The sequence below is a fragment of the Talpa europaea genome (genome assembly GCF_964194135.1).
Source record: "Talpa europaea genome assembly, chromosome: 6".
NCBI classification, from domain to species: Eukaryota; Metazoa; Chordata; class Mammalia; order Eulipotyphla; family Talpidae; genus Talpa; species Talpa europaea.
In genome coordinates this window covers 50403876-50422899 of record NC_140072.1, presented here as the reverse complement: position 1 = coordinate 50422899, position 19024 = coordinate 50403876, and positions in this window count along the sequence as shown.

Here is a 19024-nt window from a genome sequence, read left to right as displayed (position 1 = left end):
GTATTCAACCCAGAAATTCTCTGAAGCTCCTCCTTTTCCATTTTTATGGAGGCTTCAATACAAAGGATGCTTGATGAATTCATTGACCTTTGGCAATTGAACTCAACCACTGCCTCCTCTCCCCTCTGAGGGGCAAGGGTAGGACTGCAAGACCCAAACCTTATTCTTAATGATTTCCCTAACACTTATCGCCCACCTTCCCAGGTGTTTCCCCCAAAGTTATCTCTATTAGATAACAAGAGACACTTTTAAGACTCTCAAAACCTAGGAAATTCCAAGGCTTTGGGGGGGGAGGGGATTGTGAACCAGGAACTGTGGCTAAAGATCAAGTTTGTTTGAGAAATAGCTATTTTGATCATCTGAATGAACTAAGTATATATTTTGATAAATAACAATATTGTGGGTGTCTAGCCCGCATTTGCAAGGCCCTGAAAGTGAGCATCTCCTAAAATTTTATACCCTAGGCTCTTGACTTGCCTCATTGTAACCCAGGTCTTGAGCTGGCCATAAAGTCATTTAAAAATCAAGCCAAAGAGCCATTTATCAGACTGATCAAGAGCTACCATTTTTCACTATTAAAACCCGTGACATTTATTATGTTGATTTGTAGAGCATGGGTTACTGATCAAGCACAAAGAGACAAAGTACTACAAGGGCATCTGGAGTGTGTTCCTTTTTAATATGATGCGAGGTAACTTCCCTTGGTTATAAATTCTTGCTTGAACAACAACTGGTTAGAGAATTAAATCCTAACCTAACTAGCATATGCATTATGTTGTACTATCTATGCAGAAGTATTTTAAAGTAAATTAAAGCCATCCTAATGTAACAGAGTGATCCCCAAGAAAGGGGGAGATTCCAGGTTTCCTGCACCACCCAAAAGGGGGGTGGAGCTGAGCAGGGAGAGAAGAAGCTGTAGAGGAGACTGAGGAAGGAAGGAAGCAGGATGGAGCCAGAAGGAGCCCTGGAGGAGGCGCATGGAGCAGAGAGACACGTGAAGAAACTGCGCTTGCCTTTTGGTTGTGGACGGGGTGACACAGATGTGGGTGAGAGACCCGTGGGGAGGTGACAATGGCAGTTTTTGTCTTGATTTTGATTTTGCTCTTGAAGGAAGGGAGCAGGATGGAGCCAGAAGGAGACCTGGAGGGGGCACATGGAGCCGAGAGACATGTGAAGAAACTGCATTTGCCTTTTGGTTGTGGACTGGTTGACACAGATGTGGATGAGAGACCCATGGGGAGGTGACAGTGGTGGTTTTTGTCTTGATTTTGCTCTTTTCCTTCCAGACTTTTCTGGTTATTTCTGATCCTTTTCTGTAGGTCCCCACTGGAAGATGCTTTAGACTTGTAGCAGGCTTTGGGGCCTTGCTCCGGGCCAATCCTGTGTGGGTGGACTTTTACCCACGAGGGGACGGGTAACTTTGGGTGCTTGATTTAGCAACTATATTCTTTGCCTTTTCTGTATTGTTTACTAATTGTATTCAAGTTCCCTTTCAGTAAAGTCTCATATGTTTTGTGTTGATGTGGAGGATAGTGGAACCTATTTAGAACTGGTAGATTTGCGGGGTCTGGAGTACCCCTCTCCCTGCCCTGTAACATTAACAGATGTGACTGTCTCAGGAGGCTGTCAAGTATATGTTAGTCTCAAAGAGTTCTCCAGGAAAAAAAAAAAAAAATAGAGATGATACATGCAGGATTCCCTGTATTTTTTTTTTTTCAACTTAGTAACTGCTTTCTTGTCCCCTGCCTCATAGTGGGGTTTGTCTTGCTGAGCTATAACTGGCATGTATTACTTATAGTTGGTATATAGATCCCCCAAATTGCCAGGAATCCACCTTCCCTTGTTCTCCCTTTCTATTTCTTCCCTGGAACCAGGGGTTTATTTTTATTTTTATTTTTTTAAGATTTATTTTATTTATATAAGAGCTGGGGCACAGGCCAGATGCGTGGGAGGGTGAGAGGATTTACCAGAGACAGAGCAGGGAGAAGAACAGGCAGACTGACTGAAATACACTGCTGAGGGGAGCAGCGGGCAAGACAGGAGAGGTCTGCCACGCCATGTGGGAGTCTCACCCACTGGCCAGGATCGAACCTGCGCTGCAGAGGCTGTGGACAGCTTCACAGTGCAGCGCTCAATCGCCTGCACCACCAGGGAGGCCCCCTGGAACCAGGGGTTTAGAAAAACATTTCCATCTCACATGTGGACAACTTGTGTTCTAAGATTTGATAAATTCTCATTTATGCAGATGTGTAGCTTCCAGCCTCCTCTTTCACCTTTAATTCTAACCTTCCTCCCAAAGAAGTGAATACACAAAAAGACTCACTAATTTATCAGGGAATCTGACCATATTATTTGTGAATAGTTTCCTCCCAAGGCAATGACTTGTATACTAGGGAGGATTTGACCTATGTGTCATCCATATTTATTTTTATTTCATACATACTTTTGAAAGAGAAGAGTATTTACCTGTGCATTGCCATGGTTCCTATTGCCATGGCAGCCAAGATCTTGTATGGGAGGTGTGAGGGGTGGGGAGGAAGGAGAGAGAGAGACTGAATTGATTAACTACAAGACTGAGGAGCAAATTCGCAGGGCCCTAGAGCAAAGCTTCAGATAACAAGGGCTTTTGGTAGGTAGAGTTCATCTGTGGTGGTGGTTGATCAGCTCAGTCTCTCAGCTTATCTTGAAGAAAAATAAGGAGAAAAGATAAAATGTTGGAAAGGTAATTAAAGTTCTAGAGGAGTTCAGCTCTCATCTTTCTTGATTGGTGGCCTAAAAAAAAAATTATGGTTCTTTACGTGCTTTATTAAAGTTCACAATGGCTATTTGCCACTATAAATCATTTCTGCTGCCTAAGGAAGCAATGATGTTAGTGGCAGTGAGGGGTAACTAGGGCTACACTGAATTCCCTGGGGCCGAAAACTGAAAGCTATTTATTGGAGTACTGGAAGGACATTTTCTATGCTGAGAGCTCTGTTTCACTCTGCAGTCATTGAGAGCTGAGAGAGTTCCAGCTGATGCTTTAACTGGCTGGTTTTCTTTCAAAGAGAAATACATGCAGTCCAGCAAGGATTGAATGACTTGAATCCTCACCTAGGCGATCAATTGTAATGCCAGGTTGTCTCTGAGGGATTAAAAGATGAGGGTTTCTTTCAAATGTTCCAATTAATTTTCTCAGTGTGTCTTTAGATGCAGGGGTATGTATGGTAAGTACAAGTACCCATTCCCCAGGGTAGGTCACTGAGGCCCAGATGGAAGGGATGTCTTTGGAATCACATGGCAAAAAGAAAAAAAGAAAAGAAAAGAAAAAGAAAAAATATCCTGAATTTTGGCTAGCATTAAGGGCCAGAGTTAACAAACAGGGCTTTTATTCTCTGAGCAACTCTGGCTTCAGTGCAAGAATCTAACAAAAGCATTGGCTCCCGTAATCCTTCCCTTTATTCTATTGGAGCGTTTCTGTGTGGGGACAGTGCCCTCCGTTTGGTCAGTATCGCACTTGGTTGAACACTAGCTTCTCATTGGAATTTTCTATATAACAACTTTGTTTTCTCTCCAAAAGGTGGTGGAATGTTGACCATGACATGACCTGCTTCTACAACACCCTAACTATGACCACTTACCTGTCCGAGCCTTTTGTCACCTTTTCTTCCCTCTCTGCTTCAACATTGCTTTCATTTATCCCCCAAACCTCTCTACTATTTGGCAGCATTCCTTCATTCATCAAAATCTAGTAGGCCTTTCTGGAGTGAGCTCTCAGAGCTGACCTCCTTTTTGAGACATCTATTTGCATGCATGAAGCCACCAATGACATCAATGGTTTAGCAGTATTGAGCCACATCTTGGGTTTTACCTCGAAGATGTGCAGAATATCAATGTTTTCATGAGGTATGTGGGCCAGTTTCTCATACAGGAGGGAAAATGTTACAGATGAAAAAAGTAGGGAATGTAAATTGGCCACTTAGTTTCTGTAGGCATTTTCTTTCATTTATTTCATATGAATGTGTCATTAAGCATTATGTGAAAACCAGTTTCAGTGCTAAGCAAATACTACAGTCCCTCTCCTCTAGGAGCTTACACTCTAGCTAGGAAGGAAAGAAATAGCAGGTAAATGTATTATTCATCAAATAAGTAATATAAGCAATGAGGTTTCTATACAGGAGTTCAATGGCACACAGAATGAAAAAGTTGGAGAAGACTTTGTAGAGGAAATTGCCATCAGCTGAAGGCAAATTAAAAGAAAATAGAATTAAGACAGTTTCTGCAAATTAAAAATATACACACAAAATAACACTGTTTTCCAAGGATACATACATTTAATCAAAACAAATACAGTACCTTGAATGCCTTTGTGTGTGGAGAAAAGGAAGTAGGCATGAGTGGTAAATAGAAAATAAAACAAGGAAGATTTTGCTCAAGTCAGTGATTATAATGTGCTATGAAATGCAAATAATCCTGTTTCTTGCCTCGTTTTCAGTTTCAGTCAGAACAGAAAGGGAGGATAAGGAAACGAAAAAACCAACAACAAAAAAAAAAAAAAACCCAAAAAATCCCAAACAAAAGCAGAGTATTCAGAGTGAACAGTACTTTGAGCAAATGTGATCTGGGGAATGAATAGAGGGTTATGGTAGCCTTCAAAATGCCAGGAGTCTCAGGCTGTTAGTCTAAAACAAGTGTTTATACACAGGCCTCATCATTTCACTAAGCAGGGCTTGCTGCCTGTGGAATATCTCCATCACTCTGGTTCTGAATTTAAGGGAACATTGACCATCTTGACTGTGTTCTAAGGATGAATGGACTCCTCAGAGATGATGTGGGAGGAACTATTAAAAGAACTGGAAATGTTTGTCCTAAGGACATGAAAAGGGAACACAGGACTTATATACAGCCACTTTCAGACAACTGGGACGCTTGATGGGAGAAGAGGTGCCTTCTCAAGTTAGCTGCCCTGTTTGCCTCTTCACAGACCTCAGGAGGCTCTTGTTTACCAGTGATAAAAACCCTTTTAAAGAAACAACTTGATTGGAAGTTGAAGTACATATGTGCTTTCATAAGGCAGAGGTATGGAGAAGGCATCTCCCAACTGACTTAGTACATATCAGAATGAGATACAGAACGAAAGCATTCTATTTTCTGGTTGAGAAAATACATGAGTAATTCAAGAGAGATAAACTAGACTATTTTAAGAGCCCTTACTAAAGGTCATTTTTGATTAAAAGAGAGAAAACTCTCCAGAGAAATATTACTAAATGGGATGTAAACCAACATGCGTGTGTTTTATTTGTTTGTTTATTCTTCGGAATTGGCTCATGCTATTATGGAAGCTGATAAGTCCTAAGATGTGGGGTAGGTAAGCTGGAGACACAGAACAACTGATGGTATGATTTCAGTCCAAGACTGAACGCTGAGATGCAGAAATGGTAATCCAGTCTAAATATCATCAGAATTGAGACCTAGGAAGAGCCTCTTTTCAAGCCCAAAGAGGCAAAAATCAGTCAATGTCCCAGATCAAGGAAGTCATGCAAGTGGAAGTCCCCCTTATTCCCAGAGGTTCAACCTTTTTGTTCTGTTCAGGTCTTCAGGTTAAGACTCATCTACATGAAGGAGAACAATCTATTTTACTCAGTCTACTCATTCAAGTGTTAATCTCATCCAGAAACACCACCAGACACACCGAGACTTATGTTTAACCAAACGTTGGCATCCCATGACCCAGTCAAGTTGCCTTATAAAATTAACCATCAAAGTTCATCTCCTGCCAATGTGACTTCCATAAACATCTCCTAAACCATACTCAGTCTCCAAAAGAGACAATAACCAGGTCATGAAAAGTGATAAAAGGGCATAAAGGAACAAGGAAACAAAGATGAAGGAAAATATATTTAAAGGAAAAAAGAGGCAGTAACATCCCAGAAACAACACATAAACCATTACACTAACCATTGTTCCCCAAAGAAGGAATCTTTGGGAACCCCTAATTCTTGTGGGTCACCTTTAGAAAGAGTTCTTAGAAGCTAACAGACCTGGGTTTTATCATTGTCTTTGGTAGCAGGACAGGCTTATCTGTACAATGAGGATAATAATATACTTTCAGACTTGATTGCAGAATGAAACAACATGAAAAGTACTCTCTTAGCTCAGGTTGCCATAACAAGATACCATAAACTAGGTGGCTTATAAATAGCAATTTTTTTTTTTCTCACGATTCTGGAGGCTGGGAAGTTCAAGACCAAGGCGCTGCTTGCTCTCTCACTCCTGGATTGTAGATGATTGCCTTCTCCCCATACCTTCATGTAGTAGGGAAAGACAGAGATAGAGTTGGAAAGGGGCAGAGTAAAAGGAAGAGAGCTCTCTGGTGTTATTTCTTATGAGGATATTAATCTTATTGGCACTTATGATTCCATTTAACCTTAACTACTGTCTTGTAGGCCCTATCTCTGAATATAAGCACATTAAGTGTTAGGGTATCAACATATGAACTGAGGAAGAACACAATCTTGTGTTCAAGTATTCAGAATTATTCTCTATTCCTTAAACCTTCATATCCCCACTTGACCTTTTTACTTTAACCATAGTTCAAAAGTGGGAACAGGATATCATATAGAGATCTGGGATTAAGACACAATTGGCACTTATTTTATCGATTATTGGGAAAACGACACTCAGTGGTAATATGTTGGAATTTTGTATGATATTTCACTCAATCTTTACATGCTGTATTGCAATCTGCATTTTTTTAATTCAACACATTTTTTAATTCAACATGAATAACTTCCTGCTTCACTAAATGTAAAACTATATACCTTTAGTTGGTGCCTATTCTGATTCTATTTCAGATTTTTCTATAATTTACTTAAATATTCTTTTTGTGGACATATTGTCTATCTAAATGCTATTATACACAATGCCATGGTGAACATCCTCATTCATGCATCTTTGCACTTATGTATGTCGCTGTACATACTCAGCTTCAGGTTGATGCATATTATTAAAAGGTCATCTAGAAAATGCACTGTGCTACATATTTTTATCATTCTCAGTTTATTTTGCTTTGTATTATTTAGTGTTCCATTATTCTGCCATCTAGGTCTATTGCTTGCTTTTCCAGGTTTAACCCAGAATTGCTCCCTTCCCCAGAATTTATTTCTGCAGATAACCTTGACACTTAACCTTGCTGAGACTCAAGAAACGCTTTCATATTCTTCAGAGCCACTTATTCAACTTGCAAGCTTTTATAAAATTAAACACCCTGAATTGGGAGAGTCATGTTGCTGCATTAGTTTCATGTGTTAATAAAATTCAAATTAAATGCTAGCTCTAGGCCAGAAGTAAAAGACCATGGATGCAAGAAACAGTGCCAACTCTTCCTTCCAATCAATGTAAAAGATACTTTGCTCCACTTAGCTGGATTTCTTCTTTTTTGCCTCCAACCCCCTCACCCCCAACACAAAGACATTTTTTTCAAAATGTGGCTATTTTTCTATTTCTTCACATACGTTGCACAAAATGACTTTTCAAAAACATTTTTAACTGACAAATGCTGAGGTGTGTACATGGTTTGTTGATAACTGAGAAATGGAATAAAACTACAAATTATAGACTGAGACTATTAAGGGAAAACTATCTTCCACTCTCCTTCCCTGTAGCTCCAAATTCTTCCATTTCTCTATGACGTCCATTCAAGGATCTCTTTCCTCCTCCACTGGACTCCTAGGATAATACCTGGATGAATTGAGTATTTACACAATCTTGTTCAGTCGTCTGCAGGGTATAAATTTCTTTCTCCTCAACAAATTGTAAGTTTCCAAAGGTAGGAATTTTGGCTTCTCTTTTTTTCTGCATGGCCTGCTATTATATTCAAAAATAGTAAATACTAAAACTTCTGTAAACACTAATCAATGGATTTCTGGAAGTAGTGGAGAGGTAAAGAGGAAGGTGTTGACCTAAATTCTATCCTCATTACATGAAATGTATCAGTGAAGTCAAGTAGTAAACACATACAAATTTAAAGAACACTCCCCACAACAAGAAACAAGTAATCATATCATCTCTAGTCTAGTTATAGGATGGAGACTGCAGAATTATCTGACTTCCTGAATCACAGTGCTTCCCCCTCTCGTTTTTTTCAAATTTATATAGCACTTTTACCTTCTCAGGTTTTCAAAGTTGCCATCAACATACATTATGGGCTGAGAAAGAATTAAAGACTTTAAAAGTTATGAATGAGATTTGCTGCTGGGAAAGGTAAGAGTTAAATATTAGCTGTGACTTTTGCTTATTATGCATGTCTGCCTTTCCTTGTTTTCAGTTTTCATTTGTCTATGCACTTATTCAATGCATTTATTGTTTACCTGAGAACCTACTATGTGCCGGGCATATGCTAAACACTGAAAGTAACCTACAGTAAGAAAGACAACTCTATGTTCATGGCTTTTAAGCATCTGAAAGTTGGATGACAAATAGGGAACACATAGAGACAAAAGTGATCTTCCTCTCCCTCTCTGCACCCCAAAAGTAAATTTGTCTATTCGGTACTTTGTTCCGAGAAAATATTCAAAAACACAGATCCAGACAATTCTGTACTTTCTGAGGCATGCTAGGACATTAACTCTTTACATTTTAACTGCTGCTAATACTGTCCCCTACAGACTCCACCCCCACCACCTCCCAAGACTCTGCCTTCTGTTTTGCTGTGTCTGCACACTCTTGCTCCTTCTACAGGCCTCAAAGGCAAGGATAGGGTTTTTTCATTCTTCTTGCTCAGCATTGTCACTTCCAAACCATTTTTGTCACTTAGAAGACATCCTTTCCTGCATACCATTCAGCTATTTCCTTTTTTCTCACGTTCTCATTGATATTGATCTCCGCTCCTCCTCCAGTTTTACTGAAGATCTGGGAATATAGTGTAAGAAAATCCCCTCTACTCCTAGTCTGCTATAATCCTCAATGATTTTGATGTTTTAACAACAATCCGTCCTCAACTCCAGTTTAAGAATGCTTTGAGGGATCTTTGTCACCTGTCTACTGCAGTCATCCACATCCACTGATATTCTGGTTCTGGTCATCACCTAGAAATAGTCCACTTCTGAAATCGTAACATCTGACAACAACCTTCCTTTTCTTCCCATCCACTCATTTACATTTGAACAAGAATTCTGAAAGAAATTCCTAAAAAAACAATTATAGTCTTCAAATTACTTTAATTTCCCACCTGCCTTTACTTTCTCCTATCCTCGTCTGGACCACGATTCATTTCTTTCTTGCTCTGTTTTGCCCCTTAAAACTGTTTGTCACCTATTCTGCAACCAACTTTGGCGTAATAGAATCATTAGTTTCTCAATCCTATTCCGGACTGCTGAGAAACCTGGTAATTAGAGACAATACAAGTTCCTCATATCTTTCAAAATTACTCTCTATCAATCAATAATTTTATCTACTCATTGCTTTACCTTAAACCCCTCTCTGATTTCTACTCTTTCCATTTTTTTCTTTCTTAATGTCACATTCTGAGGCAGATTCTGTCCGCACTTACTGGAAACAAATAAGTGGCAATTATTACTTACCTGTTTTCAATTTGACCTCCAAATCTTTGCAATCTATTTTCAGCTTCTATCACTTCATGTAGCTGCTTTTCCAAAGGTCATTCATGACACTACTATTAAAAAACTAACCTCTCATAACTCTTGAGAATGCTACAACATTTGCACACTCCACCTCATTCCAAATTCTGCACCTCGCCCCCAATCTGGCTTCATTGATGTCATTCATCCACCCCTTCTCCAAGTCTAATGACTTCATCTCAGTTTTTCCTGAGGGATCTCCTTCAGGCTCCTCCTCTGACTGTCTTTCTATTAAGAGTGTTCCCAAAATTCACAACTCAGTCAATTGTTTTCATCTCTATATACAGAATCTCTATTTCATATCCAAAGTGCCAACTCCCCCTTCAATACTGATGTTCCCAAAGGGAAAACCCTCTTTAGAGTTCTGTGCATCTCCACTGAACTATACTCCAGGTTTCTCAATTTCTAAACATTGAAAACTAGATCTAGTTTTTTTTTTTCCTTCACATACTGTCCCACCCCAAAATCTGTGTCAAATGCACATTTGGTAGTTAAAATTTGAATGAGTAGAGAGTATAATGTACTTGGAATCAATGAGTAACTTCTTCAGTGTAACACCCCCTGATTCTGTATAGTTCTTCCAACAGAGATAGTCATTGGAAGAACTCAGAATAATTCATAGTCATTCATAATCTTCAGCAGCTCATGAAACATTTTGCTTAGCACACTGCCTCTGAGGTAGACTTTATTATGTAACAAAGCCTAAGCCATCATATATTAAAGCCTATGGGGCTCCCAAAGGTTGGTCCCAAGAAGATATAGTAAGTCAGAAGTGGAGGATTGCTTTGTGGGTTCCTATGCAGATAGGGAATTAATTGTCCTCACAGTCCACTAGCACTCAGAGTCTTGCTTCTTGAACTCATAGGTGAGATTTATTTGGATGTCTTTAGCAAGTGATAGAAGGATCCAATCCTTGGACATACCCTATTAGTTTGTTTAGCCTGTCAGCATTATTCTGATTGTTTAGTGCCATCGTCACAGACTACAAGATGCAAAATAGGCGAAGCGGCTAATAAGTTAAGAAAACTCTGATTAAGTTCTGTGAGGACTCAATGAGCATTGTACAGGTTAATTGAATTTTTATAGATTAATTCTCCTTTCTGGATTCTAAGAGGTTGTTATGTTTCAGAGCCCACTGCCAAACCAGTGATGGGAGAAATTAGAAATCCCAAACTAAATAAATTGTTCCTGCTTCTCATCTTGGGGATCATAATGCACGGAGCTGCAAATATGAGTAGAAAAATAGTAACTGAGTTTCTACGGTTATCGACAGCAAGACAAGGTGAACTTCTGAACTAATAATAAATAATCAAACAAATTGAGGAGTTATTGCTCTAAAGCTTGAAGATGTTTAGAACTGAAGCAAAATTCCAGTTGATCTGCTCTTTACACATTCCCAATAAGTACATTTCAAAGCAACTCTAGAGAACTAGGTCACATTGGGGATGAACTGGGCTTTCCTCTACACGAATAAATTTCCATAAATAGGGAGCACACGTGGGGGGAAATATGTATTTTTCAATTAGTAAACTTTTTATTACTTATTTAGTCACAGAAAAGGTTTATCAGAGCACCTCACCTTCAACTGATGTAGCACTGATGTGGTCTCCCCTTTATGAAAACCAACTGGAGATAATAGACTCAATTCCAAAGTGGTTCTTGTACAAAATGTACAAAAGTAGTTTCTGGTATGACTTGTTCTCTGCCTCTGTGGTCTGCATCTTGACACTCCAAAACATACTGCTAATGGTTATACATATCCATTTCCAGATGGGAAAACAGACACCAAAGTAGCTGTTCCAAGTAGGTATTAGGAGTTGCCTTTCTTGGCCTGGTACAGTTGGAAGGCCTGTGGGACTGTGGGGGGTGGGGGCAGCTGAGCCTGGAGAGCAGATCTGCTTGGTGTCTTTCCCAAGCCTCATGGAGGAGGGAAGGTACTCAGTGCAGGATCAGGGTATAAGTGGGAAAATCTCAGGAGCTGCTGAAATCTGGAATGAAGTCCTCAGTCTTTGGGAGGGGCAACCTGCCAGGGAGGTGCACAGGAGAAAGGCAAGCAAGACTGCTGAGGAGGCCCCAACCAGGAGGGCTTCTCAGACTCCCCGTGGTGATATCTGTGGGTGGCTGGGGTGGGCCCTGAGCCAGCAGCAGCAGCTGGGCCAGGAAGCTGGGGCAGGTGAGGAGAAGAAAGCCACCCCAGCTCAGGACAGAGCACATCCACTGGTAACTCGTTCATCATTTCCAGCTTCTCCCCACCCTATGCAGCTGTAGCACTATAGGGCCCACAGGAAAACCGTTTTCTCAGAGTATTTTTCAATGTGACCTTCCAGCAAAGATGGCCTAGTAGATAACATGTAACCTTGAGATGTAGTCTGCACCTGCAGAAAGCAGTAAATAATATATAACATTGATATATAGTTTGTATGCACAAAACTCATTTTGGCCTAAACTTGGTCCTCTACCAACGTTGTCTTTAAATCATATAAAAGCTAATAGGGCTCCTGGGGTGGGGGATGGCTCTCCCTGGCCACTCTAGGGGCACAGGACCACTGCTGTGGCTGGGGCTCAGGGGGTTTCTGCTGCTGGACGCTGATGCTGATGCTGCTGCTGCCACTGCCACCACAGCTGCTGCTATTGTGTTGCTGCTGCTGCTGACACAGGGCGGCAAGGGGCACTGAAACCAGCCAAGTCACCACCCAAATAGTTTATCAGTCACTATCTGAGTTCTTTACCTACACGCACATCGCAAGACTACTCAGGTTCAGAGAACAAGAACAGGATTTATTTAACAAACCAGGGAAATGGCTGTTTACCTCACCCGAAGCCGTTTCTGGTGTTTTCAAGACCTAAACACAGATCTAAAAATGGCGTCTTCCCACCGCTGAGGACCTGGAGCAAGCAGCAGTCAAATTACAAGTAGGGTTCCAACTCCTAAAGACAGCAGAGGAGACACAGGAGATACTCACCGGAGCTGCCGAGATGCCCCAGTGCAGCACCAGACAAGCGACACGAAAAACAGCAGCTGCAGCAGCCGAAATACCCGCCAGCTCAGCTCAGCAAGGGGCCCGGCTCCGGGTCTTTGCCTTCCCTTCCGGGCTGTACAGCAGCAAAACCGGGAGTAGTTTCAGTTGCTCGGCTACTTGCAAAACCTCCGAACATTTCCTCTCTTCAGGCTAGCTGCTGGAAGCCTCTTCACGTTCTTCAGAGGCCTGCACCAGCCTTCTGGAAATTGGCATAGCGGGGCCAGAAATCTCTCACCCCAGAATTGCTGAAGATTTGAAAACGCTAAAATGCTGAACGCTAACTCCTGAACACTGAATCCAGAATGCTGACTCCCCAGTCCCTTATATTTCTTATCAGAGTCTCCACCCCATAGATACTTTGTTCAAATTTTCCCTGGGGCTATCCATCCTTACCAGCACTCCCCTCCAGGGGCCACCATCTGTAACAGTGTTTGGCTTCAGCAACTGGTTACACTGCTACTACTGCTGCCAAAACCAAGGGCTTACTCCCACCCCACTCCTGGGGCAGGAGGGAACCACAGAGGGCCAAGAGGGCCTGAGAGGTGTCACTACCAGGGCCAGCACTACTAGGGCTACTGCTTCCAGAGCCACTGGGCCTGGCTGCTCCCACCAGGCCAGACAGACAGATAACGCTGCTGCTACCTGTGTATCTCCTGCTGCCTCCTAAGAAAGACTTGTTCCTGCTCCCTACATATGGGCTTCATGACCTGCTTCCCACCTACCAACTTGGAGAACTAGGCAATCTCATAGCTGAGGCCCTTTAATGACAAGCAGCCAGGCTGTCGGGCTGTCATAGGCAGGGTTCACCAGGACCATCGTGGGCATGTTTCTCACCTTCAGATAGTCAAAGATACTGCAGATAAAGGCGACACAGATCTAGCCTTGCACAGCACAGGCAGGCTCGCAGCTGTTTCTAAGCCTGGTACACCTGCTGCAACCAGTTGAGGAGTCCACACCCTCAGCCATTCTGGCCTTGGAGGGTAAGTGAAAATGATATCAGGCTTTTCTGCCCTCCTGCCATTAGGATTAATGATGGATCCCCGAGGTCCTGAATGCATGCCTGATGGCAGGCACCTGGAGTAGGGTGTGGACATGTGTAAGTGGGTACACCTGGGCTAAGGCTGGGCTTAAAAGGGCGGCATCACGGGGACGCCAGCAGAACCACAAGAGCAGCAGAGAATGAGGCCACCAGAGAACGCCAGAGAGCCCAGGTAGCATGAAGACTTGCTGGGGGCTGGGAGGCCTGCCAGCCTCATCACCCCAGCCAGCTGTGTACCTCATAAATTCCAATAAAAGCCTGAAAAGCCACCGAGGGCTTCAGGACTCTCTCCTCCTTTACCCTGTCTGCTTGGGTCATAGAAAACCTGCCCTGTGTCCTCCTGCCATTACAGGTCTGTTTGCTTGCTCTCTGCCTCAGTGACCGTAAATCACAAGTGTCCTGCTTCTATTGAAGACACAGTCCTGTAGAGAATGGGCCACAACCACACTGGCCATTTTCTCCATGTGCAGGCCTGGGATTTTTTTTTTTTAAGATTTATTTATGCATATAAGAACTGGGGTACAGGCCAGAGTGTGGGGGGGGTGTGTGTGAGAGGATTCACCAGAGACAGTGAGGAGCAGAACAGACAGACAAATGCACTGCTGAGGGGAGCAGCAGGCGAGACAGGAGAGGTCTGCTTCACCATGGGGGTCACCTCCCTGGCCAGGGATTGAACTCATGCTGCAATGGCTATGGGTGGCCTCATAGTGCTGAGTCTTAACCCCTTATGCTACCAGGGTGGCCCCCAGGCCTGGCATATTTGACAGCTGTCTTCAGCAGCTGCTGGGTTGCTGCACCGAAGACTGCATCTTAGATTCCTCTTTCCCAGCCTCCCCATGACTATCCAGCCCCAGTTGTGCCTTATTGTGGCAGGATTATTGCACCTGGTAACCCTGGGCCTGTCCACAGCCACCACTACTTGGCTCACATGAAGCTCAACCACAGCAACACCAATTAGTAAGAGTTATAAATATACATTTTAGGCTTGCAGAAAAATTGAGAAGAAACTATATACCTCCTCACTGCACCCCCACCCCATACACAAACATAGTTTCTGCTAATGCCTTGCATTAGTGTGGAGTATCCATTGTACTATATCAACATTGATATATTATTATTTACTAGAGTCATAGTTTATATTGGTTTTCACTCTGTGTTGTATTTTCTGTGGGTTTTGATATCTTCATAATATACATATCTACTATTACAGTATCATAATCGTTTCACTGACCTTGAATTCCCCTGTGTCCCACCTATTCACTTTGTCCTGCCTCCCTCTAACTCCTGGAACTACTGATGTTTTTATTGTATCCATAGTTTTTTTTTCTTTTCCAAAATGCCAAAGAGCTGGAATCACGTAGCATCTAGTCTTTGCACGCCTTCTTTCATTTCATTTAAGTTTCCTCTATGTCTTTTATGATTTGATAGCGCATATTTTTACCGTTGAAGAATATTTCATTGTATGGATATAGAAATACGTATTTTTAGCAATAGACCATAGAACTCTCCAGGAGCTAGATCACTCCATGCAGGAAGTTGCAGCTCTTCTTTTTTCTATGGAAGAAGGCCACTAGAATTCATTCACTGTGGGAAGACTGGGTCGTATACAGCAACCATATCAGGATATGATTGGGGAAATTCTTTTTGCTCTCTGTTGATGTGCTCTCACAAATTCCTTCCAATCAATTACCCACAACCCAAAGAAATGACCTCCTTAATTTCTTTTTTTTTCTTTTTTTTTTCTTTTTTGTTTTTTAAGATTTTTTTTTAATAGAGGCATGTTTTTATTTATTTATTTGTTTGTTTGTTTGTTTTGTTTATACATGCACTGGGTACAGTCAGAAGCGCGGGAGGGTGAGAGAATTCACCAGAGCCAGAGCAGGGAGCAGAGCAGGCAGAAGGACCGAAGCACACTGCTGAGGGGAGCAGCGGGCGGCAGGAGAGGTCTGCGCGCCATGTGGGACCCTCCTTCAGTGGCCGGGGAGCAGCCGGGGATTGAACCGGCGCCACAGAGGCCGCGGGCAGCTTCGCAACCCAGCGCTCTACCGCTGCGCCACCGGGGAGGCCCAATTTCTTAAATTTCATTAGTATATAGCATCTTGTAAATTATTCTACATATCACTATTTTAATCCTTATCACTTCTTTACAAATTATTGCGATATTTTCTTATCTGGTCTCTCCGCTTTTAGCCATGCCCTCTTCCAATCTACGTTCTTCATTGTCTACAGAGAAATCTTTCTGTTATAAAAATCTTATGTCACTCTTTTGCTAAAATCATCTGATAATTCCTCAACACCTTTGTATTTCCTCATCTAGTTCTTGCTTCTCTGAAATGCCTTTAGATCTTCTCTGACTCATACATTTTGCTCTTTGGCAACCTCACTTCTTGGGCACCATTTTTTTCTGATTTCTGTGACTTAGTTTACTGTGTTTTCTTGCTAAAATGTCATTATATTGCCCCCAGTAGACTTTACTTGTCTTCAGTCTTAGCTGAAATATTACACATTACAAGATGCCTTTCTTGAAACTATTTTCCTTCCTCCCTCTGCTATCTAAACTGTGTGAGTCCCCTATTTTGCATAAAACTTGTTCATATCTCTAGCTTTATATCTGCTTTATTATGACTCAACAAGGTGATTTTCATATTTGCCTTCTACTAGGCACTAGATTGTAAGACTCAAGAAGGCAGAGACTCCTTCACCATTAAATTCACCACCCTGGCATGGAGATTGGTACATAAGTATATAGATGCATTTAAATGAATGAAAAAAGTAGATGTCCAACCAAGTTGACTCCTCACTGGTCACCAAGAATCAGTCTTATGTTTGAGATCCCTGGCTGGCTGTGAAGTCGACCCAAACCAGAATCCTGGGCAAAAGTCTCTGGAATGGACAAATGGAACCCTGAAAAAGATTGAAAGCTCTGTTTCTGTTTTCCTTTCTTGTGTCTTTGAACTCCATTGCAGCAGCTTGAGATTATTTTTCTCTGCTGTTAGTTTGATATAGACAACATTTTCCCACTGCTCACTTTTCATTCTTACGGACACATCACTACTCCTCTACCCGTGCCCACCCCCAACCCCCAAGATTATAATCAGAATGCAATGCCTGTGAAGTTGTCCCAACAGTAGTCAATTTGAGTAATCCCTCAGATAACGCTCTTGGGAGTCAAAGGAGTGAGATCTGGATTTCCTTATTAAATAAGAAGCTTCGCCTTGAACAGGGAATTTACTTGAAAAGACTTATTGAGATCAAACTCTAACCCATGTCTGAGAAGGTTATCATGACCATACCTGCTTCTCATATTTCCCAGTCCTTCCCAGCTCAGGCTCTTCCCATTCATTTTTTCTTTCTTTCTTTCTCTTTCTTTCTTTCTTTTTTTTTAAGATTTATTTATTTATTTATACAAGCACTGGGTACAAACAGAAGTGCGGGAGGGTAAGAGAATTCACCAGAGCCAGAGCGGGGAGCAGAACAGACAGACTGACGAAATAAACTGCTGAGGGGAGCAGCAGGCGCGGTAGGAGGGGTCTGTGCGCCATGTGGGACCCTCACCAGTGGCCGGGGATCGAACCGGCGCTGCAGAGGCTGTGGGCAGCTTCACAGCCCAGCGCTCAACAGGCACCACCAGGGAGGACCACCCATTCATTTTTTCATGGGCAATGATGGGCAGCAGCGCTGCCCTTCTCTCTGGGAAAGACTGTTTATTCTTTTCAGTGTTTAAGGTCAAACCCGACTGATTCTGTTCACTTATAGATATAATAGCAGACCCTTCCCACCCCCGTCACTTTACCAAAGAGTTTCTGAAAGGAATAAGGAAGAGGCAAAGGACATTTCTAATGTGTTTATTTTATACCTTTACACCTTTCTTTGGAGGATTTGGGTCTTCATTCTCTTGTCAGGAAATATTAGCTGTCTTCTCAATGAAGATTGAGGTATCTTGATGAAAGGACTCTCTAGAAAACCCAACAAATATGACTCCATAATTCCTTAGGACAGGAGGAATTTTCTTGTTGTTTAAGAAAGCACTATTTCAAGTCCTATGCAAATCAAATCCACATTTTCTAGAAACTGAGAAAAGAAGGGAACCAGTATTAATTGTCTATTTGGCACCAGGCATAAAGCTTGGTGATTTGCATAAATAGTTATCATTTCAATTTTCACAACAACCATAATAATAATTTTGTCAACATTTATTGAGCTTTAATTATGTGCCAAGTCCTCTGTTAACAGGTTTATTTGAGCTATCTAATTTAAACCTCACAACCACACACAATATAGATAATTTTAAATTACCCTTTCTTTGCAGATAAGAATAAAACATAAGGAGAAGTTATTCAACTTGTTCAGGAAGACATAATTAGTAAGATAGGTCTAAGAATCGACTCCAGGACTAAATGAATCTGTGTTCAAATTCACAGATAGTATACAGCTTTTGACCATATAATATAGAAATTATTATTGTTATTCACATTTAATAGCCCACAGACACAGTTTGAAAATAGGTGGAAAGTCAAGTTGGAAAATCAGTTATGTCACATTCTTAATCTCTTTGCCCTACACTACGATGTAATAGAGACTAGAGGTCCCGATGCAGGATTATCTCTTGATGGCGTGGAGTTTTGTAGGTGGAAGTTAAGACACACTGCATAGTGTTGTCACATAGATATCCCAGGATTATCTTTCCATCTTTCCCCACCCCCAGGCCTGTTTCATTTATTCACAGTAAAAGTTGGTCTGGAAAAGGGACTTGAAAATGGCATATTCATCTCAGAGAAGAATCCAGATCCTCTAAATTTGGTTGAATCACAGGAAAAGAAAATTGACTTAAATGCTATTTCCACTGTGATATTTCCACTGGCTTAAAGAGATTAAATTCCCAAGACTTGCCTAAGTGAAGCAGGCTCTTACCACCTCTGGAAGTCACCTGTAATACAAATAACTTTCCCATTAGTCCAATATGCCTTGATTGTGAGCTCAGAAACAAAAATGAGTAAGTGCATCCTATAGAGAAAGGGAGAAGATCTTTCCTTAAAGGGTTCTTGTTCAATGGATGGCTCTATTGTAAGGACTCAAAAATATCTGTTTTAAGAAGCCAATCAATACCCGTTCTTGTTGTAAAGATCGAAAATTGAGCAAAACCAAATTAGGAACAAACTTTAGTTAAACAGAGTCAGAAGTTGTCACAGATTTAGGCCACAGGAAAGATGTGCAAACAAAACAGATACAGACTTTTTAACATGGCACTTGAGTTCATAAAATGGTCTGGTCAGTGAGGTTCTCAGAAACAAGTTGCTGACTGAGTGGTGGGTAGGTTTTGTACCTCCCACACCTCTGGCTTACACCCC